The 22,526-nt window shown below is 25.8% G+C and overlaps 1 long non-coding RNA gene across 2 annotated transcripts; it reads right to left on the bottom strand.

The window, feature by feature from the left end:
- Window positions 1–2,745: 2,745 nt before the first annotated feature.
- Window positions 2,746–21,029, bottom strand: LOC129958700 (uncharacterized). Of its 2 annotated transcripts, none has more exons than XR_008783283.1 (5): window positions 20,789–21,029; window positions 15,003–15,060; window positions 14,090–14,140; window positions 13,033–13,091; window positions 2,746–4,232 (listed from the first exon to the last, which is right to left on the bottom strand). It is a non-coding gene; the product is annotated as an uncharacterized LOC129958700 (long non-coding RNA). The 2 variants fall into 2 exon arrangements; XR_008783284.1 differs by lacking the exon at window positions 20,789–21,029 and adding an exon at window positions 18,937–19,633.
- Window positions 21,030–22,526: the final 1,497 nt, after the last annotated feature.

Here is a 22,526-nt window from a genome sequence, read left to right as displayed (position 1 = left end):
TATCCGATCATTTAATTAAACAGTATTTAAATGGTGTTAAAAAGTTTTGGCATCTTTTTATTATTTTGCTGCCAATAAAATATTTGTGATTGCGATTTATTCTAATGTTTTTTTACTTAAAAATGCTTAATGGGAAATTTTTAGGTCATCAATTTTTCAATAATTGAGTTAGTTCTTTAAGTAATTTTAAATCATTATTTTGATAAGTTTATTAGCTTAATTTTAAACTTGAGTATTAATTCATTATAGTAAGATAATAATAATCTAATTATTTTAATACACCTTTTTACAAAAAAAATAAATAAATAAATAAAATAAAATACAGATATGCAATTGAATGGAAAAATACAATTCAGTTCATGAGACAAAGAACATAGGCAGTTTATTCCAATTTGAATAGAATATAAATAGGAATATTTTCCCTCGGCAGTTCTCGATTTATAATATTACTCCTTATAGTTAATGAAAAAAAAATTAGGAATACAAGTCCTCAAATTATTAAAAAAAATAATAATAATGCTGATATATTTGTCAAGAATAAATTTTCAGTTTCAAAATTTGAATGTTTGGAAACTGTAATGTTTAAACTAATGTAATGTAAATGCACAAAGACAGAAATAAATCATTGTCACATTATCATTTTATATTATCAAAACAGATAATGAAGATAAATGGTAGCAACTTTATTAATTATATATATGTATATATTACATAACTAAAAGAAGAAAAAATATGAATTTAAAAGTGCAAATAAGTTTCGTCATGTTACTTTCTAATCATCGGGCAATTTACCTAGAAGGAGGTCTCGGAATAATTTAGCGCCTGCGGCCTCAAATTGTCAAAATTCAACGCTGTATTTACAATATCCAGTTCTTTGTAACTGTAAGTTCATTATGAAAATTTAGATAGCATATTTCTGGTCGGGTATTTATTGTTTTCTAATTTTGTTAAAGGCCCTTTTGAATTCTATGTCCGTATGTTATGAACGAGACCATACAAAATTACAATAAGAAATTGATTTTTAATGCCCTACCTCTTCAATCAGATCATAAAATATTTCATTTTCTTCAGAACTACCTTCAGTCTCTGTAATTTAAATTCTGTTCTTGATTATATAAATTACATAATAGTAAATAAAAATAAAGGAGTTTTTTTCCTTCCATTTCTTTAAGCTAACTTTCGTTCCTAGTTAAGTTAAAAAATTTTTTTTGTCCAGATTTAAAGCTTAATAAACACAGAATAAATTGTAAATTATTTAAACTGCAATAGAAATATATATTATTACACGCATAATATATCAATAATTTTTAACAGATTGCATTCTTTATAGGTATCTCTTTGTGAAAGGAAGAATGTTTGTACATCATTGAAAAAACATTCTTTTAGAAGGTAAGCTTTTTAAATTTAATTTTAGCATATTTATTAATACAGATGATAGGTTTTGGATTTTAAATTAAAATTCATTTTAATTATTATGTATATGCAAAAAGATATATTTATATAATCTGTATTTGTGTATTTTGTATAAAGAAATTCATGAAGTATTTTATGATGTATCTTTAATTAGTTGATTTGATTTTTTGATATTAAATAGTATAAAATTTTCAAAACTATTTTTATATTTGTTATTAGTAAATTATAATTATTTATTTCACATAATTTTTTTCATACAAACTTTCAAATTCTGTTATCTATTTAGTATTTTCTAGGTTATATAAATTTCTAGAATCAATCATAGCAAAGTAAAGTAAATTAGATAAAATCTTCACCTCATAACTAAAATGTATTCATATTTTTATAGTGATTTCTTTTTTAATCTGATATAAAAATAGTTCTTATTTCTCATCATTTCTGTCATTGCCTTTTATAGGAATTATCTGTTAGTTCATTTATTAAATAGTAATTATTAACAATATATGTTTAAGTTTTATAAGATGCACAATTTTTAAAGCAAGGTGCTTACTTTAATATACAATAATAATATCTAAATTCTTTCTCTCATTTGCTTATTTCTTCCTTATTGACTAAGATTTCTGAAGTTAATAGAAAATGAAATGCAGAGGTTGCTCGGTTTGCTCACTTAGAGATTATTTTTTGTATGCATTTGTTGCCAGTTAGAAATTATTGTAAATTTTATTGTTGTGACTTTTGATGTTTCTTTGCACATTTTATTATTTATTAAAAAAATAACTTGATTTATTTAAGAGCATGATTGATTTTAATTTGTTAGTTCATTCATGTTAAACTGGTGTCAAAGAAGCATTCCAAATATTGTTCTGTTATTGAAACTGTGAAATTTTGTATATGTGCCACTGATTTCCTGCTTTAATTTTTTAATGAAATACATTTTTTTCATCATACGTTTTCTTCATATTTGACTTTTTTTTTTGTTCAAATATTATTTATATTAAGTATTGATAAAATTTATTATGTGTATGATAATGTATATATAATTTGCCGATAAATTTTTATATATTAAATGATTTAAACTTTATAAAAACATCTTTGTGTTTTGCTGTTCTTGATTATTTTATTATTCGACTCTGATTCTAGAGCTCATTATATTGCAGTGATATTAAGAGTGATTCTGATACTAAAATTGTTTTTGCAAAATTAGCTCCAATTTTTATGCTCAAGTGAAAATGAAATTTCTTGTTAATTCATTTTCTCTATGTGTATGACACTCAAATCACATCAAAACTGTTTAAGTTGGGAAAAAAATTATAATTAAATCATTGCCACAAACAGTCTTTATTGTGAAAAATAATCAATATATAAATCAAAAATTTAAATCAGTATACAAATGGATATTATATGCAAGTTAGAAAATTTTTTTAAACAAAATGAATGAATGAAAAAGCAGTAAATTTACTTTGATGTTTTTGGTTCATTACTATGGTATCCAGATGGAACTTTCTTTTTTGTGTATTACAGATATGTCCTAGATTTTAAGATGTGTTCAAATTACTTTGTAGAAAATGAACCTTTATGCTTATATTGGAATACAATTTTTCAAAATTTTTCAGCATACTTTGCACCATTTCTTTATTGTTTTCTGCTTTGTTATAACCTGAAAGATTCTAAATAACTAATGTGAAACATAACCGTGCAAAAAAAAAAAAAAAAAAAAAAAAAAAAAACTTTCCATATCTATGTCTGATATTGACTCTTTAAGGAATTTCTGGAAAGTAAAAAATATCTGCTTGTAGATTTTTATTATTCAGTCCAGAAAATGCTGTAAACATATTGAAAGAAACCATCATTATTATTTTGTGTCCAAATCAATTATTTCTTTAGATTCGAAGAATTATGAATCTATCATTCTAAGGATCCCAGATAATATCTACTGCACTTATAGCTAGGTTTCCTTTTAAATGCCATTTCATTGGTTTTGATTAGTGCATTCTTTACTATGTTGTAATAAAATAAAACAGGAGTATCTCCCATAACTGTTGGAAGGAGGCAATATTTAGATCTACACGAATAGACCTCTGACGCAGAGTTTCTTCAAGACCTTTTGATATTCTTTTCCAGGATGAGAATTTGAAAGTGAAAATAACTGATAGACATTGTGTGGCAACATACATTTGAATCATCTGCTTGTATTGTTTATAATAGGCCTCAAATCAAAATCATATTTTATTTCCATAAGAAAGAGAAGCTAGTGATTATTATTACAATATACAAGGTGCTTGCCTGAAGAATTTTCACCCCCTGGTTCTGTAAAGCAGTTATTTTAACATCAAATTTTAAAAATCACCCATCCTCTCTCTAATATAGATCCTAAAGATTCGGAGTTTTACTTTTACAGGTCAACCTGATAACTGAATGGAAATGCAAACAATCCATATTATGCAAGACTAAAAAATTTACTATTGATAACCTTTCTGTGCAAGGGCTCTGTACAGGTCGGGCAATCTCCCAAACAACTTTCTGGCCCTGGGGAAGAATAGATGAACTGTATGGCGAGTTCCCCTAATCTGGTCCATTTGTCCATCTGCCACATAAGTCGATCATATTTGAAATATAGTGTCATGGCAAACTCAATCAGATAGGGGATTCCTTCCATCTTCCGCAAACACCATAGCAGTCCATCTCGTTTCCTTGCGAAGGATTTCAATTCCTCGCTGAAGAAACTTTTATAAACAGGCAACAACCTCGCATCGTTAGTCGGAACCATCTCATTCACTAGATCGATCATCTCTTGCATGTCGGCCTCACCCACACTAACCCTAATATAAAAGACAACATTATTAGAGTATTTTATCCTAGTGTAGAATCAAAGCATATTATTACATGACATAGATAAATTAATAATCATGTGTAATTCATGATTTCAGTATTCCTACAATTAAGGAAGACAATTATTCCTATAACTTTTGAGAGTGAATAATCAAATTTTTAAAAATATATCTACTCAGAAGTCTTAAAAGGTGCATAAGAACAATTACTAATATAAGAATTTTGATTTTAGAATTATATGCAACAATGAAATTCACTAAGTTCAGCAAGATTTATACAATATAAATACAGTATATTGCCAATAATTGTTGAATATTTTTCACAAATATAGAAGCAATATTTTTTAATTTGCAAGTTTCTTATGAAAAAGCACTTTCAATGTATTCATAAAAATATTTTGTCATGCTACAGTTCTTATATTTATTTATATGTACCAAGAAAAAAATAAATATACTACCATTTCACTAAGACATCAATTCCTTCAAAGAAAAATGAAAGTTAAGGATCTAAGTTAACACATCTGAAACATACAAACCTGCATGTTTTATTAATAATACAACCAAAGATTTCTGTTCCATTTAATATTAAATTCTTACAAATGTTTAGTTTTTTCATCAATAACACTCAGCAACACATTAAATTTTGTCAACAAAGTAAAATTGGTTCACTTACTTTGCTCACAGAAAGGATAAGTTCTACAATCGAGTTCAAATATTTTCTTTTCAAAGAAATTTTCTTTTAAAGTAAAGACACAAATAAACCAGATTCTAATTTTCTCATATTTATGTTACTATCAGTAATTTATTTATTCCCCTCTTCCTTAAAAACAAACAATATTTTGAATGAAGAAATGGTAAGGACATTTTGTAGTAATTTTTATTGCATTACTTTTATTTTTGAATTCCTTAACTATTGTAAAAATATTCACTTTTATAGTCCATAATACTAAATTCATATTTTCCCTGGCATACTGTAAAAAAAGTTTTAAAACGTTTATATAAAAATTATTTGCATTAAAAATACCAAAATAATTTACTACTAATAATGTTCAAATACAATAAATAAATTCTCTATAAAAAAAGTAACCACAAGTAAAAAATGCAACAATAAGCTGAAGCCATTTGAAAACAAATTTATGCCATTTCTGGAAATACAAATTTATCTTTGAAGAGACTATTTTTAAAAACTTTTTTTCTTGCACTGATAAGTAAAAGGTGAAATAAGAAGAGTCAAGTCAATGAATAGATTATCTTCCTCACACTACCAGTAGTTCTCTAAACTGAATGAAAATCTTTTACAGTGGGTCTCAGTACTCAAAACATAAGCACGCTTCAAGAGATGAAACATCACACAACCACAAAGAAATTTCAGTCACATAATTCTACATTTCTAGACCAAAGAAAATTCTGCATTTTTTATGATTATTATTATCAACAGGGGAAAAAGAAAAAAAAACATCTAGAAAAATTATAGTTCTAAATGAGTTTTACTGATGCTACACAACACTATATAAGTGATTTTGAAAATTAATTTTGAGATTAAAAACAATTAAATTTCATTTAATGAAATGAATCATTTATCTTAATTTTACTCAATTAAATGTTACATCATGATAAGTTATAACTTACGATTACTATTTTAGTGCATCTCTACTAATGATCACTTTGATTTCCTGACCTTTCTTTTCATTCATTAATGTTTTCAAATTTTAAACTTTAATATACATTTGACACAAATGTAATGCAATTTCTGGATTGATTTACCTTCCAATTTACATAATAATCACTTTCTAGGATTAAACTGATTTATTGTATAGATTGAATTATATCACTGTTTTGCAACTGCTACAGTTGCATTGAGATTTTAATGCTACATACCCAGAAACCAGATTGATTCTCTGATTTCTGTTACTATCAGTAATTTATTTAGTCCTCTCTCCCCCCCCCCAAAACAAGCGATATTTGGAATGGGAAAATATTGACATTTTTTAGTAATGTTTATTGCATTACTTTTATTTTTGAACCCTTTAACTATACACAGTATTCACTTTTGTAGTCCACAATAAATTAAGTTCTTTTATAATACACCTGGAAAAATAAGAACTTTACAAACTTTCATATAAAAATTGCTTGCATTAATAATACAAAAATAATTTACTACTAATAATGTTCAAATACAATGCATAGCTTGCATTTCATTAAAATACATTGAACAGATAATATTATTATTTAATTTAAAAAAAATACTAAGCACATGTTTAATAAAAATAGAAATTATTAAAAATTTCTTAAGATAACTATTTTAATATATGTTAGAATAAAATTTCACAATTTCATTTGAAATGAAGGTAAGTGAAACAATATGCATATTATACAAAATTAGAAAAACAATTATTAAAAGACACAGGTGAATATATTTAATGCAGTTTACTTATAAGAAAGACGCAAGAAAAACGAAACTTTACATTATATATAATCAATATATAAAATTAGTCATTAAGAAGAAAAATTTTCAAATCATTCCTCAAGACCTTTTGAAATAAATTTAGAATATTGAGGGGGGGGGGGAGACCAAAATTTAAGACCATCAGAAAGGTTTAGAATTGATTCCAACAATTATGATAAGCTCTATCCTTATGAACATGTTAGAGAGGTTGCTCTTTCTTATTATCAATTATCTGCCTAAAAAAATTACTAATAATTTAACTAGAGAAAGACATTAAGCATCTTCCACTAAGAAATAACATTAAAAAAATTTTTTAGACACATTATTATTATTTTAATAATTACTTTTTCATTACTAATATTTACAAAATGAATGCCCACACATGTTGAAATAGTTGTTTAAGAACTTTATAGAGAATTAACTAAAACTGATAAATACTATATCTAGCAGTGTTTAAAATTTCGAAAGTCTTCTGATGACATAAACATAACAAGCACAAAGATGTGCATGCACAAAGTGAAATGAAACTAATCCTATTACATTCCAAAAACTAAAGAAAAGAAAGTCATTCGAACAACTAGTAAAAACCATAAAATAATATTAAGTGGATGTTAAATAAAAAAAAGAAATAAAACATAAAATTTAGAAAATTACTATTTTCAGATATTTTATAATAAAATCCAACATTTTCATTTGAAGTGAGAGTAAGTGAAATAATTTATGCAGTATTCAACATATGAAGAACAAAATGTAATAATTATCATGACATATATGTAGTTAAAGCAAATTTAATACAATCTACTATTAAGATTGATTCAAGAAAAATTTAAATCGCCAATAAAAAATTTATTAAATATTGAAGTCAAAATAAATTAATGAGTGAGATTCAGTATCAACTCTAAAGTTTAAAATACATTCTACCAATTAAGATACAACATTCCAAAGAATAGCACATTACGATCTTCATCATCCCCAGAAATGATTTTACATTCTAACAAAAGAAAGGTGTACAAATATATTTATATGAACATGGTACAGAAAGAGTAAACTATTTCCTATTTTTATAACTCAACCTATTAAATTTAATTTAAGTAGAAAAGGAAATTTAGCATTCTCCATTAAAATAAAAGAATTTTTAATGAACTTTATGGCATAAAATAATTTAAATTCACATTTTATATCATGGGTATTTGCACAACAAATTTCAACACAAACTAGAATTGATATTCTTGAAATTTTTTTAAAAATATCTATATTTTTAAATTAACTATATTATATCCAGCAGTATGTATTTATGAATATTCTAAGGGGAAAAAAAATTATAGAATCAGTATTTTAACTGTGACAAAATTCATTCTCAAATTTAAAAGATTTTCAAAAATATAAATCCATTCATATTTCCAAAGTTAAATCTGATACTGATCATTAATACCAAATTTTTTTTTATATGCAATTGTGCTTTAGTGTGAAAAGTAGAAATCCAATTATGTAAAAAAAAAAAAAAAAAAAAAAAAAAAAAAATGCGAATTGCGAAAAAAAATATTTTAACTGAGTTCAAAAATATGTTATTTTATAATCAAGATATTAATCCCCCAATAAGAATTTATATATAATAAATGAGCTTTAAAAGACCTTGAAGGCAAAACATTTAATGCAAGTGAATATTTTAATTATTCAAGTAAAATTCAGTTTTTTTTTTTTTTTTTTATTACTGTTTAATGTTCCGTTTTAAATGTTCAATACTCAAACATGTCAGAAATTTCTCCATTGAAAAGCAAAAACATCATCTAAAATAAAAACATAACACAATATATTTAGTGCATTAATATCAAAGGACAAAATAACACTGAGAAATATTAAGTGACACCTTAGAAGAGCTTAAATAATTTCTATTGGCACGGCATACTAGATGTGCATATGGTAATTCAGATTAAAAAGACTTTCAAACATTTAATATGAATTATAATAATTAGTAATGAGCCCTTAAATGAGGGATAAAATGCAATAATGAAATAAGAAAGTAAGAATAAAATCAATTCTACTACACTTAAAATGTTCTGGAACTTAAAAATTGCTTTCCAAATGTAATTAACATGACTTCTACAGAGCAAGCTAATAATATAGAGCAATATATTTTTTTTGCCAGTATCAGCATGTTATATTCTGTTCAAATATACAAAATCCATGCATATTTCTTGTAATTCCTGACATATACTTTCTGTCCCATGAACAGCACAGTTCTGTGTATTCTATCATAAAAATACTTTACTAGACACCTACAGGAATCAAATTATCTGTCTATTTCATTACTTCCTGAAACAATATATTTCCCCTATGTAATTGAATGAGTTTTTTACTGAGAGGAAGAGTTTCCATCTAGATACAATTCTCAACCATCATAAAAAATCAGAAACTAAATCACTGAAGGATGTGGGGAAAAAAAAAGACTTGAAGTGCCCCAAAACATCCTCATAAAGATAATAGCATAGAGTAATTTTTTTATTTTGAAGTCAACACAAGATGAAAATGTTTCATTTTCGTTCATCCTCTCATCATAAAATAAATATCAAGAGTTTTCGGGCATCATAAGGAAAGGGAATGCATTAAAGATGAAGAATTTTAGATTCAAGATCATAAAAATAATTAGTAGACACTACCAATTTTTATCTACAAAAATTAAACTACAAAGAAAAGTGTAAAATAAGATGAAAAGGAGCACAATATTTAAAAAGTATTAAAACAGAGGTAAAATATCTTTAAAGCATTATGTTTCTAAGAATGTTTCAAAAGGAAAATAAAACTTTATAATACATAATCAATATTCAATTTATGTCATTAAAAGAAAAGAAAATTTCCAAATAATCCAAAAGAATAAAATGTGACAGCATAAACATTAATAAAATTCAGTACTATATGAAAGTGTAGAATTCATTCCAACAGTTATGACAACATTTCAATGAATAGAAGAATCCGATCCTGCAGTGACAAATTGCTGCAAAAATTACACACCTTTTTATATGCATGCATATGTAAATCAGTGAGTGTATATTCTAAGAAAAGTTCGTCTCATTTTATAATAATACATAGTTTTTATTGAAATTTTTTTTTAATTAACTTTAAATGAGTTTTTAAAAAATTTAACATTTATTTCTGTATTTGCACAGCATCTTGTAATGCAAAACAAATGATGTTTTTTATTTTTATTTTTTTGTTTTTATAAAAACTATCACTACCAAAATATTTAGCTTTCAGAACACTTCCATTAAAAATTGTCATCTTTTCCAACAATAATTAAAATTAATAAATTATCAAATAATTAGTATGGATACATTATTTCAGAAATAAATATTGATTTCTTTTTAAGAAATGCAGCAACAAGTAAAATGCAACATGGCTCAGACAGAAAATGCAAATTTGCTCCTGCCCCAACTGGCCATATTTCGCAGTCTAGAACATTTTATTAGCAACCTTAGGAAGCAATGAGCTAATGCATTTCAGGATGGCTATTATAAAAAGAATTGCAAAACTGCCAGAAAATTGATAGAACAATACCATGTTCTAATTGACTTTTCCTAGATCAAGTTTTTTTTTTTTTTTTTTAACAGAAAAGAAGAGCAGCATTGAGAAAGGGACAGGATATAAAAAAATTATCTTAATGTTTATTTCTGAAGTTCAGTACACAGCTTTTTTGAAAATCACATTTCATAAACTTAATAAAAAATGCTTTTCAATCGATATGCAAAATTAAAAATAATTTTTTTTGGTATGTTTTTAAAAAGTTACCAATAACATGATCACATATTTTTCAAAATGAAAATGAATTAACAATTCCATGTTTTTATAAATAACACAAACAAATCCACAAAGTAAAAAAAAATGCCATTTTTGCAGTTAGTAATTAAATGAAAATAAAAAAGAAAAAACAGTTGATATATTTTTTAAATGTATCAACTGTTAAAGGCAATAAATGTTAATATATAACACTGACCTGAAAATTTAATAACTCATCAAGTACAGAATCTTATTCAATGAATTTCTTTTAAAGTTTCTTTTAAGTTAAATTAAATTATTTTAAAATAATTAAAAGGTGTTTTTATCATGATGCTGACAGCAGTAAAATCACAATGACTTGATGTAGCAAAATTAAAGAGTGTTTTGAATTTCATTACATTTAAAATAATTATTGCAAAAAGAGTCCAAACTTTATTTCCCAAAAACTATTATAATTAAATACAAAATACATTGAAATAAAATTGATATCATTGAAAAGTCACCTTTTTTTTCATCCCTAGGATGCTGCATTGCAAAAGTATGCTTTGATATTATGGTGGGAAAATGTTTAAATTTCTGTTTTTATTTATAACCATACTTCTAATAAAAATTTTCAGAAATCATTCTTAGAGGATCTGTATTGTCCAAGAAGCAACTTAATGAAAAATTTCATGTTCCTAACTTTTACCAAAATTGATATACAGATTTCACTGCGAATGGAAAAACCGAAAAGTCTGTAAGAGTTACAAAAAGAGAAAAAGCAAAAATCGTTAAAAAAGTGATGGAATCTGAATTCTGAGAAGTAAAAGCTTTGAAAAACAGTTTTCAATTTTAATTTAAGATCTAATCTAGAAATGTTTTAAAAATTAAAATTAAAATTTGGCAAGAGAGATCCAACAAATTATAACTAACAAAAAAATGGCACATAAAACACTGCACAAGAAGTCACAATCACTGAAAACGTATGACTTCCAAGTTAAAATTTCAGCATACTGGATATTAGGCAATCCACTAATGTATAAATGTCCACAATAAAACTGCTTTAACGAATTACTTTAAAACAATTTTTTAACCAGAACGATGATTGAATGTGTAATGTATTACAGAGGCTCCATTCCAAGTGTTTTTAGAGTAGCTTCCACCATATATTTGAGATGAATAAAATTAACCTTGATAATCCATATTCCATTTCCCATTGATAGGCACAATCTGCCTATTCTTTAACAACACATAAAAGGTAGAACATAAATTTGTCCGGCATAAATAAATAAATTCTTTGCTATCTAAAACAATAAAAATTTAATTTTGAAGTTTTTTGAATTGCAAGAATAACTCGGTACATATTTCATACTCCCTCTTTGAGATAATAATTCTAGTGTTTCAATAAACAGTGTTGAAGAAAAAGGGAACTGGGGGGAAAAAAATCTCTGAATTCCTTCTCCAAATTTTCCAATTACTTACCCCCTCCTTGATACATCTGATGAACAAAGCATTACAATGATGCTTTCAATTTATTGTATCCAGTGTCTGGAGGAAACAGAAACCAGAAAGTTTTTACAATTTTAAGAAAATTAAGCACTTCACAAGGACTCTTTTTCAAACTTAAGCATGTTTAAGGAGCTTAAAAATGATTTTAAAATTTATGCAATTCTCAAGACTACGCACAAGAGCAAAATTTTAATTTCAGCAGAAATTATTTTACAAATGAATCAAAGTATTCAAATATTGCCCAATTCTTGTGAAAATGGTAGAGAGGAAGCGTTTTCTTAATTTCTACATTTTGCCTCTAAAATTTACTTTTAATTTAACTAGAGAAAGGCAGTTAACATTTTCAAAAACACTTTTCAATGAACTGTTAGATATAAAACATTAATTTGAATACTCAACTTATTAGCATCTTCACAAATTTCAACACATTCTACCAGCTGTATATAGCAACAATTATTTGAAAGAATAGTTTCAGATAAGTCTGTACTCAAATCCCACCAACATTCATTATCAGTTTTTGAGACATTGTCTATTAAATTAAGACATGCAAAATTTTCCACTGAATAGCATATTCTATAATGCTGTTAAATACAAAGTTTGAATTTCATTACTTTCTTTTATATTATAATAATTTGCAAATTAAATATCAATCCATCCTGGATAAGCTGTTTACGAGTTAAATGGAGAATCACATATAAACCACTAGGAAAGAAATTACATCCATCCATGTGTGGCATTTCTATAACCTTCAGAACATTATATTTGCCTAACCTATATTTTAAATCTGACATTCATTCTCTAATAAACAATAATGACAAATTAATATTTATATACATTATAGTATTAATATATTCAGAGCAGAATGTGACAAAGATCACTTATTTAAATTGCACAAAATTGTATTTAAATATGAAAAGTTTAGATTTAATTGTGTTTAAAAAATTTTTTATAATTTTGCAACCAAGAAGCATATGCCTAGTAAGAATTTACGTTAATATTTGGGATTTAAAAGAATATGGATACACAGTAAATAAAACACAAGCTACCATTTTTAATATTTCAGACAAAACATAATTTAAAACTTACCACTCGTCAATATACACAATATATCAGAATATTCTCAAGTGAAATCAAAAAGTAACTATCTGAAATAGAAACATAACCATCAATATCAAAGAACAAATTATTATAAGGAAAATTAAATATAAAAAGTATTAAATACAGAAGTATTTAAAGCAATTTAATTCAAAAAATGATGCATAACAAAAGTAAATTTTATACTGCCTAACTAACACTGAAAATATGCATTCAAAGAGAAGAGAATTATCAAACCATTGAAAAGAAATATTTGAAATAACAAATTTATTAAATATTGCAGTAAAAAATTTTACGAGTAAAATTTAGTAACATCCCAAAAGTCTGAAATTCATTTCAATAATTATCACACAACTTTTCAAAGAATAACAAAATATAATTTTCATTATCAGCAGAAATGACTTTATATATCCACAAAAGAAAATATTCAATTACTGATGTATCTTGGTGAAGATTGTTGATTTGTTGCATTTTCTTATTTTTAACTCCATGCTTAAAAAACTTAATTTCAATTATCTAGAGAAAAATATTTACCATTCCCTATTAGAAAATAACTCTTTCAAATATTTTAAACACAATTCTTTTTTTATTATTATTATTTCAGTATTTTACATCATGAATATTTACACAACACATTTCTGCACATATTGGAACAGCTGCTTTGAATATTATGGAGAATTAACATTTACTAAATAATACAAAAAATTATATGCAGCACCATCTACTAGTTCTAAAATTTCCTGACATAGTAAATTTAATTTGTATGTATTGTAATTTTGCCATCATTCTCAAACATAATAGAGATGTTCATGAGTATTAATCCTAAAACACGCAAGAAGCTGAATGTTACAATGATCAATGATGCAAGCCTTCTTAAGGGAATTGCGTTTTAAATGAGATCACAATCATTTCATAGTTTTGCAACAAAACTTTTATGCCTAGTAAGAATTTAAAAACAATATTTGGTTTTTAAAGTACATGGAGCCATAGCACACTTAATGCAAGCTACCATCTTTAATAATTAAGCAAAATTTAAATTATTACTTACCACTGCTTAATTTTCACCAAAAAGTCTTTGAGCAATGTCCAAAAGCATCACCTGATATGAAAATAATATATTTAATTCCATTAGCATCAAGAAACTGAATAATAATGAGAAATATCAAAAGGCCTCCACAACAGCTATAAATATACAGCATTCTATGCAGAGTGAAAATGAATTCTAGCTGATATAAAACTTTCATGCACACAATATACTTGATGTGCATATAGTTTTCAAGTTAAAAAGATTTTAAGTGATGTAACATGAATTCAAAAAATTAGTAAAGCGTCATGGAATGAGTATTATGATGTAATGATAAAAAGAGAAATTAGAATAAACACACACATTTTTTTTTTAATTTGAATTTTGTTTCACATTTAAAATTTTGGAAATTTTTAAAATCTCTTTCCAAATCTAATTAACACAATTTCCACAAAGTAGGCAAATAATATGATGAAACTGGCTAGTCAGTTTAAATACACACATATCATACATTATACTGTGCATTTTCAGTAAGAGTAAACTTCCTGTCAATTCAAAAGAAATGCTCGAAATAAAATTAGCAAATGCAACAATAGTAAAAAAAGAAGTAAAACCTCAGTATCATCTTAAATTTTGGAATTGATTTCAAGAATGACATAACATTTAAATTAACATTAATATTTTCAAAGCTGAATTTGAGAATGAATACTGATGGAAACTTCTTAAACTATATTTAAATGTGAAAATTAGAAATACAATTGCATTCACAAAATATATTAATTGTGTACAAAAATATTTCATAATATAACAAAAAGATATGTCTAGTAAGATTGTACAGTCAATTAATTGTCTTTTAAAGCAAGAATAGGGAGGCACAATACATTTAATATAAGTAACTTATTTAATATTTCCATGTAAAATTTAATTTATTACTGACCACTCTTCAATGTTCTAAACATGCCTGAATTTTCTCAAGTCAAATCCAAAAGTAGCATCTGAAATAGAAAAGTATTATAATATATACAGTGCCATCAACAACAAAGGACAAAATTATTACGAGAAATATCAAGAGCCACCTTAACAGCAACTGAATAAACTACATTACGATACTTTTAGACAAGTAGAATAAAATTTTAGCTATTACAATTAAATGCACATTGTGAACTTAACATACATATAGAATGCAAGATTAGGATTTTCAATGATGTATTATGAATTGAAACAACAATTGAATAGCCATTCAATGCAAGTTTAATTCAGGTAAAATATAATACAAACAGCACAAAAATATATTTTGCAACTCCAGACAGGAAAACTTCCTATTACATGAACAGCAAAATCAACAGATTCCAATCACAATAAACCACTAGTTCATAGGCACCATTTGGACTGAAATTATTTGTTACAATGACACACTTCAGTACTTCCTCAAACTATTTATTTGACTCATCTAACCTGATGAGATATTTTCTCAGATAAAGAATGTATAAAAAGAATTATTGTTATTAAAGTAAAAAAATAAATACTATATGCATGCGGAATAAGAAAATATCTGAAGATAACTATTTCAATATACCTTAGAATAAAAATCAATATCATTTGACTAAGTGTAAGTAATACAAATTATGTGTAATGTATAAAACATGGCAAGATCAAGAAAAAAGAATTTAGAAAATTAAGGTAAAATATACTTAATGCAATTTACTTGCAAGAATCATTAAAAAGAAAAATAAACTTTATATTACCTAAACAATAATATGCGATTAAAAATATGTGATTAAAAAGGTCAAAGATCTTCAAATCAATCAAAAGAATTATTAGAAATTTATTGAAAGATGTTGTTGCATGTTTCTAGTGCATTGATATTTATTTTTTAAAAAAATTTGAAAAAATCATTCCACAAGTATTTTAAAAATTCTGAACTAATTCACCAAATATTATATAATAAATCTATGAATAGGAGAATAAGATTTTCATCATAGGCAGATACGATTTTATATCATAATGAAAGAAAAATGCAGAAAATATATCTTTCTAAACATGGTAAAAAAAACTTTTTTATACTTTTTACTCTCTGCCTATAAAATTTACCTTTCTCTGGAGAAAGGCATTTAGCATTCTCAACTAAAAAATACTACTTTTTGAAAAACTTTTAGCCACAAAATATTGATTTAAATACTTATTTTGCATTATGATTATTTGCACAATAAATTTCACTTCATGTCAGAATCATTGTTTTTAAACATTACCCAAAAGTATCTATTAATTATCAATAAAGAATGTTATATCCAGAAGCAGGAGCTAAAAATCTTCTGATGCAAATTATTACAAGCCAGTGCACAATATTCAAAGTTTATCAACAATTCATCAGGTAAAAAAGCACCAGCTGAAATAGAAATATATTTAGTTGCATCAACATCAAAGGCCAAAAATGATGATGAGAATTATCAATAATCACCATAGCAGCTATTAAATGACATTACAACACTTTTATGCAGGATACAATAAACCTCTGGCTATTACAATATTTTCATGCACATGATGTGCATATGGCTTTTCAAATTTAAGAATTCCAACAATATAATATATATTATACTAATTTGTAATGAGCCACTTAATTAGTATGAAAATACAATAATTAAAAGAAAATACAGAATGAAAGCAGTCATACAACATTCAAAATTACTCTATATAAGTAAATAACACTTCTGCTGCATTGCAAGTAAATAGTATGGTGCGACTGTTTAGTCAGGATATGTTTCATTCATTTCAAATATATGCACTTTGAAATCCCAGGCAGTCAATCTCCTTGCTACAAGAGTAGGAAAGTTGTGGATATCCTATTGTATGTTTTGTTCATAAAAAACTACACAACATTCTTTGACCTGGTAGATAAATTATAAACCGCTTGCTCAATATTTTTTTTTTTTTTTTTACATTTTATATTAAATATTCTGCACTTTTCTTTGATGAATTTATTATAAGGCAAGAATTCATTTATAAGTCACTTATGAATCCCATTTTATATATAGTTTTGTTCTTGAATCTTTAAAAATCAAACTAATACTGCTGTTGTTACCTATAAGCAAATAGGAAATTTCCAGATCAATATTATACTAATTTTTGTTCCACTTTCCAACAGATCATCCTACAGTTTAAGTTATGTACCCTGTTCAAGATTTCCCCAATACAAGAATAAGTCTTGAATTTTAAATAACCTAATCAATTTTGTTTAAGATTAAAAAGTTATGGCAGATATAAGTTTAACATAAATATTCGAAGAAGTATTTTTTTTTTTTTTTTACTACTACAGCACAGATCTTCTGAAATATCATCATTTCAACTGCACATGATAAATCAAATATATATAAAACGAAGTTCTTTTGTTAACTGATATCTATTTCATTTGTAAAACTGTCGAGAGAGCATACTGATGAAGGAGCTTTTAATTGCACACTGAAAGTTTAATAAAATGTAATCTCATTCAGGAAATCTATATTTTGATTTAATTAATAATCATCTTTATATGACCACCTGTTAAGTGATTTCTAGGACTGTATTTAATTAAAATTTACAGTAAGAATTTGTCAAGGATAATTGCTTAAGCCTAATATCAACAGAACCATTAAAATGTTTAATTTTTCCTTTTGTGTTAACCTTTCAACAATCCCAAACAAGGACTGATCCCAATGATGTAACGGAATAATTGGCTATTCAGATAATGTTATATGAATACGACGATAACTTAGAATGATGCGATTTTATTAAATAATATTTTCTTGCTATATAAATGCTCATTATTATTATTATTTAAATTCAGGCTCTATTACTCTTTCTTTATCACATGAGTGGCTGAGGTTGCCTATTATAGGTATTTTAGATGAATTTAAATTGACTTAACCACACTCAAATGAACATAATGAAATCTATTGAAAATTTTATAAGACGATATTGGATTGCTTGGTAAATATCAAGTTTAAATTCCTGAAACTTATTCTCGCCAAACTAGATCACAGTCTCCTCTCAGAATCAATTTAGTTGTCTAATGCAATATTCCAATGTTTCATCAATCAATTTATTTCTCTGATATAATCTAATGAGATCATTTCTCAGAGAAGAAATTTAAAAAAGGACACAAACTTCAACTTTTAGCAGAAATAAAGATATTTAAAAGTCAAATATTAAAATATTGAAAGAGCGAAAGAAGGTTTATATATATATATATATATATATATATATATATATATATATATATATATATATATATATATATATATGTGTGTGTGTGTGTGTGTATGTGTATTAGATCGAAAGCCATTTTACATTCAAATCATTCCTAACATGCATTCTTCAGTGAGAGAAAATTTTGCATTAAAAAAAAAGTGGCCAAATGTTTAAACAAAAACTAAATACAACCTTCACAAAATGACCACAAATACCTTGGTCAGACATAAACAGACACTAGATTTGAAATTAAATGAAAGTATCATACGCAAAAGATTTTTTTGCAAGGTCTGATAAAACTAGCAGAAAAAATAAATAATAAAAAATAAACATAAACCTAATTTAATATCACATAATAAATAAGGCACAAATACCAAGTGTTTCACATTGCAACAAATATTTTACTTATATGAAAGTTTGTCCAAAATGAACATTAGAAACAAACAGAAAAGTAAAATAATGGTAGACTTAATGCCTTTATATTATGTTAATAACAGAATAAAGGTTTCTATTATTCATATTTATCAGAGATTCAAAGCCTTTTCCTAAAGTCAAAATTTTCTAGTTCCAGGTTTAAAAGAAACCCCTGTAGTGAATAAATTATCTTTAAAAAATTTTAATTAAAGACTGAAAACATATATACATACCATCCAACAGCTACAAAATTTCTGTACTTGCTATGGAAATTGGAGGAAAACTACACAGTTATGGATATATAATAAGAAATTACAAAAAAACTTTAAGTGCTGAAAATGCCCTCTGTCCGAATCTTCACTCACAGCAATGGAAGTATTTTTAGCAAGGTTACATGGGGGGAAGGGGGGGGGGAGGATTTTGTTCTAGCATGAATGCAAAAACTTTGCAGTTACTCCTCATAACAAAAATGTATATTTGACTTTGTTTTGATGTTAAATTGAGCAATGCAATAATTTTAAACTGCAAAAGTCTTTGCTATGTAATAGAAATTAAAAAATAATAATAAAATGTTTAGCAAATAGTGTTAATTAGTTCGATGAACAAAACTGTTTTGTGTGATAAAATTTCACTTTTATATTTAATCAATAATAAATGCAAGTTAAATAATTTTGAATTAAGTTTGAAAACATTTGTTTCAATTAATAATTATTCTTTGGAAATATCTACTCTTTAACAATCTATTGATACTATATTATTTGCAATATATTGGCAGGAAGTGCTACTGATGACTGGACAACAATATTAGAGAGTATACATATACGTAAAATGTTGCTCTGAAGTCAAATTTTTCTAAATTCAGATGAATTTTTTGTGTTCATCTGAGTGAGAAAAGATTCATACTGAACAAACATACAAATGGAAAAGATTATAATAAATATTCAAAATAATTACTCAAATATTCATAATAATTACATAAATATTGCTGAAATAAAAAATAAATGAAATATGATTATAATAAATACTGAATAATAAAAATTCATGTGTAATAACACTTTTAACACATGTTTAAACTGCACATTAAAAGGTTTTTATTTGAATTTTTTTTCGGAATGTCACAAATAAGAAATATTTTTTCACTGTGGAAGAAAATATACTTTTGAAATGTAAAAAATGAAAACGAAATTCAGAATGAACCTAAATATCACATAGGAGTTACAGAAAAATTTAAAAGAAATGAGAAGAAAGTTTTAGAAAATTTATTTTAGTTAGAAAGTTTAAGTAAATAGATCAAAATGATGGAAACCGAGAGAAAAATATATACTATATGTTTCAGGGTAGTAAATAAAATAAAGAACTCGGTGAATAAAAAATGTTTAAGTTGAATGTACAGAAGATTGCATTTACATCATTTTCTAAATAGTTCAATAGTATATAAAATTAAACAGAATTAAAAATACAGAATGTGCTCAAAAGTGAAGCATAGCTGGGGGAAAAGGGAGGCGGCTATGTCCAACTCACGTCCATGAAATAAACTCAAGCCTGATATGACTGGTGAAACAGAAGTAAAATTTAAAAATTAATGAGCAGTGTAACTCATAGTTGGTATAAAATCAAATGAAAATAAAAACTTATGGAAAGAAACATTGTTAGTTTCTTAAAAATTGATCAGTCTTTTCGCAAGAATGTCCGGGCTATAGATGAAATGAATTAATAATCTTTTACAAATTTCTTACAAATTATATTACTTGTTTATGTCAACAAAATACATTTGTGTACATTTCGAACTGATCATGAAAATTAAATAAAGGATAGAAAAAAAGATGTACGCTTTCACGTGCCATTTCGAAAACAAATGTCGGCAAGGTTTAAGAATATAGTTCGATTTATCGTTTTACAAACTACAATCGAAGAATTCCGATCAGTAAGTATGATTAGTTACAATTACTTTGGCGAACTTAGTCTATTTTTAAGAAACTATTAAATAAATCTAATCTTAATATCACAGTGGAATTAAAGAAGGTAAAACTCATATCTGTGGTAAATGTATCATGCACTTCTTATTCAGAAATAAAAATTACTTACATTTAAAAATATGCACAAATGAAATATTCGCGCAATTTGTTAAAGGCCAAAGAAATACCTCCAAAAAAAATCTAAAGCACTTTAAAACAAATGAAATGGAAGGAAGGAATGAGGTTTGTTTTCCGGCGTATGCTCCTGTTCGGATTCTTAGCTTGTGCCGGGTTCACAAAAATCAAAACTCGAATAACACAAAAACAAATGAAATGATAAAATATTTTCATTTCTCCCTAAATAAATACACCCTTCTTATAATTTCAGTTCACTTCGCTACTACGAAATCTAATAAGTGTCCGTTTTCCCACTGCATATTTATTATATTATTTCTCGAAAAAAAGAAGAAAAAAAAAAAAAAGAATGACTGCGAATAAATTTTTTGAAACGACATTTAATATGGGATCATTTATTACAATCAAAATTTCTTGTTTGTTCTTTTCAGCATTTATTTCTGAAGGTTAACTTGAAACCTCACCAGAAATTGTTAATGGTTGCAAAGAAACGAAAAATCCAGAAATGCAAGATGAAAAATCAGTCAGTGCGAAATTTAACATGATGTTTGACGCAGTTTTTATTACTTAACATGTTCGTTTATACAATTGCATGCGTTTTTATACAATCTGAATATTTTCCACTTTATTATTTAGGAAAGGTAAATAGCTTTTCAACTAATTTATTAAAAAATATATTATAAAAATCAAGGACGAAGGATATTTTTTCTCATATAATTACTATATCTCTTTTTTTATACAAAATAAAATTTCCTATGTGTGAGGTCTACAACGAATTAAGAATCTCAGAATAATAACTATTATGTAGCAGAAAAGTTGCATTCTAAAATGTGGACTGTATCAACTCATTTAAAAAATGCTATTTCAGTTTCATAGTTTTATTGCAGATGCGACACTTTGGCGATCTTGAACTTTCACAATTCAATTCGTAACAAACTACACAGTATATGTACATTTTAGCAATCGCAGCACCACTTTAACATAACTAATGAAGAAAGTCAGCACATTTCCCAGGATTAATTAGAATAATTTCATTAAAGTTCCAAGGAAAATTAAATGTTAACAAACATAAACAAAGATATTTAAAATATCACATAGCAGACAACAAAATATTTATATTACATTATATGTGAAATTTTGTCATTCATTCTCATTGCCCTCTATGTTCGGGGATGATTTAAATTAGTGGAAATGTAATCCTTGCACAACTCCGGAATATCTTTGCTTTTCTGTACCCTGGGCATTCGAAATTAGCATAGTTTTTAATTTCTAAAATTAATTATATTTTAAGTAATAAATTAAAATAATTTTATATATGAAATAAATCGTAAATTGCTCGTATGTATATTTTTTGTTATCTCTTTCCAGTGGTACAATTAATGGATTTATAAATAAAGATATCAAAGTAATAATGCTTCCTTTCCCTCTCTCCATGGATTGTCTGATTAAGCGGTGTGAAATACGAAATTATCAAGCATCAAATCATACATAAAGCAAACATAAGAAATATAAAATAAATTTCATTGATCTAGAAAGCATTATTTAATATAAAAAACATTTCAAGTTTCAGCTTACATCTGTAATCCTTGTTCCGGAATACCACTTTTTGCATACAAAATTTATATTTTCCTGAAAGTTTAAAATAAATAAGAATTGTAATATATGCTTTTTCAAATGACCGAAGAGGCAAACAGTACTATACTTGTGTAATACTTGGGTCAAATATAGACGCA

This window comes from Argiope bruennichi, chromosome X1, assembly GCF_947563725.1.
Source record: "Argiope bruennichi chromosome X1, qqArgBrue1.1, whole genome shotgun sequence".
Classification (NCBI taxonomy): Eukaryota; Metazoa; Arthropoda; class Arachnida; order Araneae; family Araneidae; genus Argiope; species Argiope bruennichi.
The sequence above is the reverse complement of the archived record's forward strand: the minus strand, read 5'-3'. Positions and strand labels throughout refer to the sequence as shown.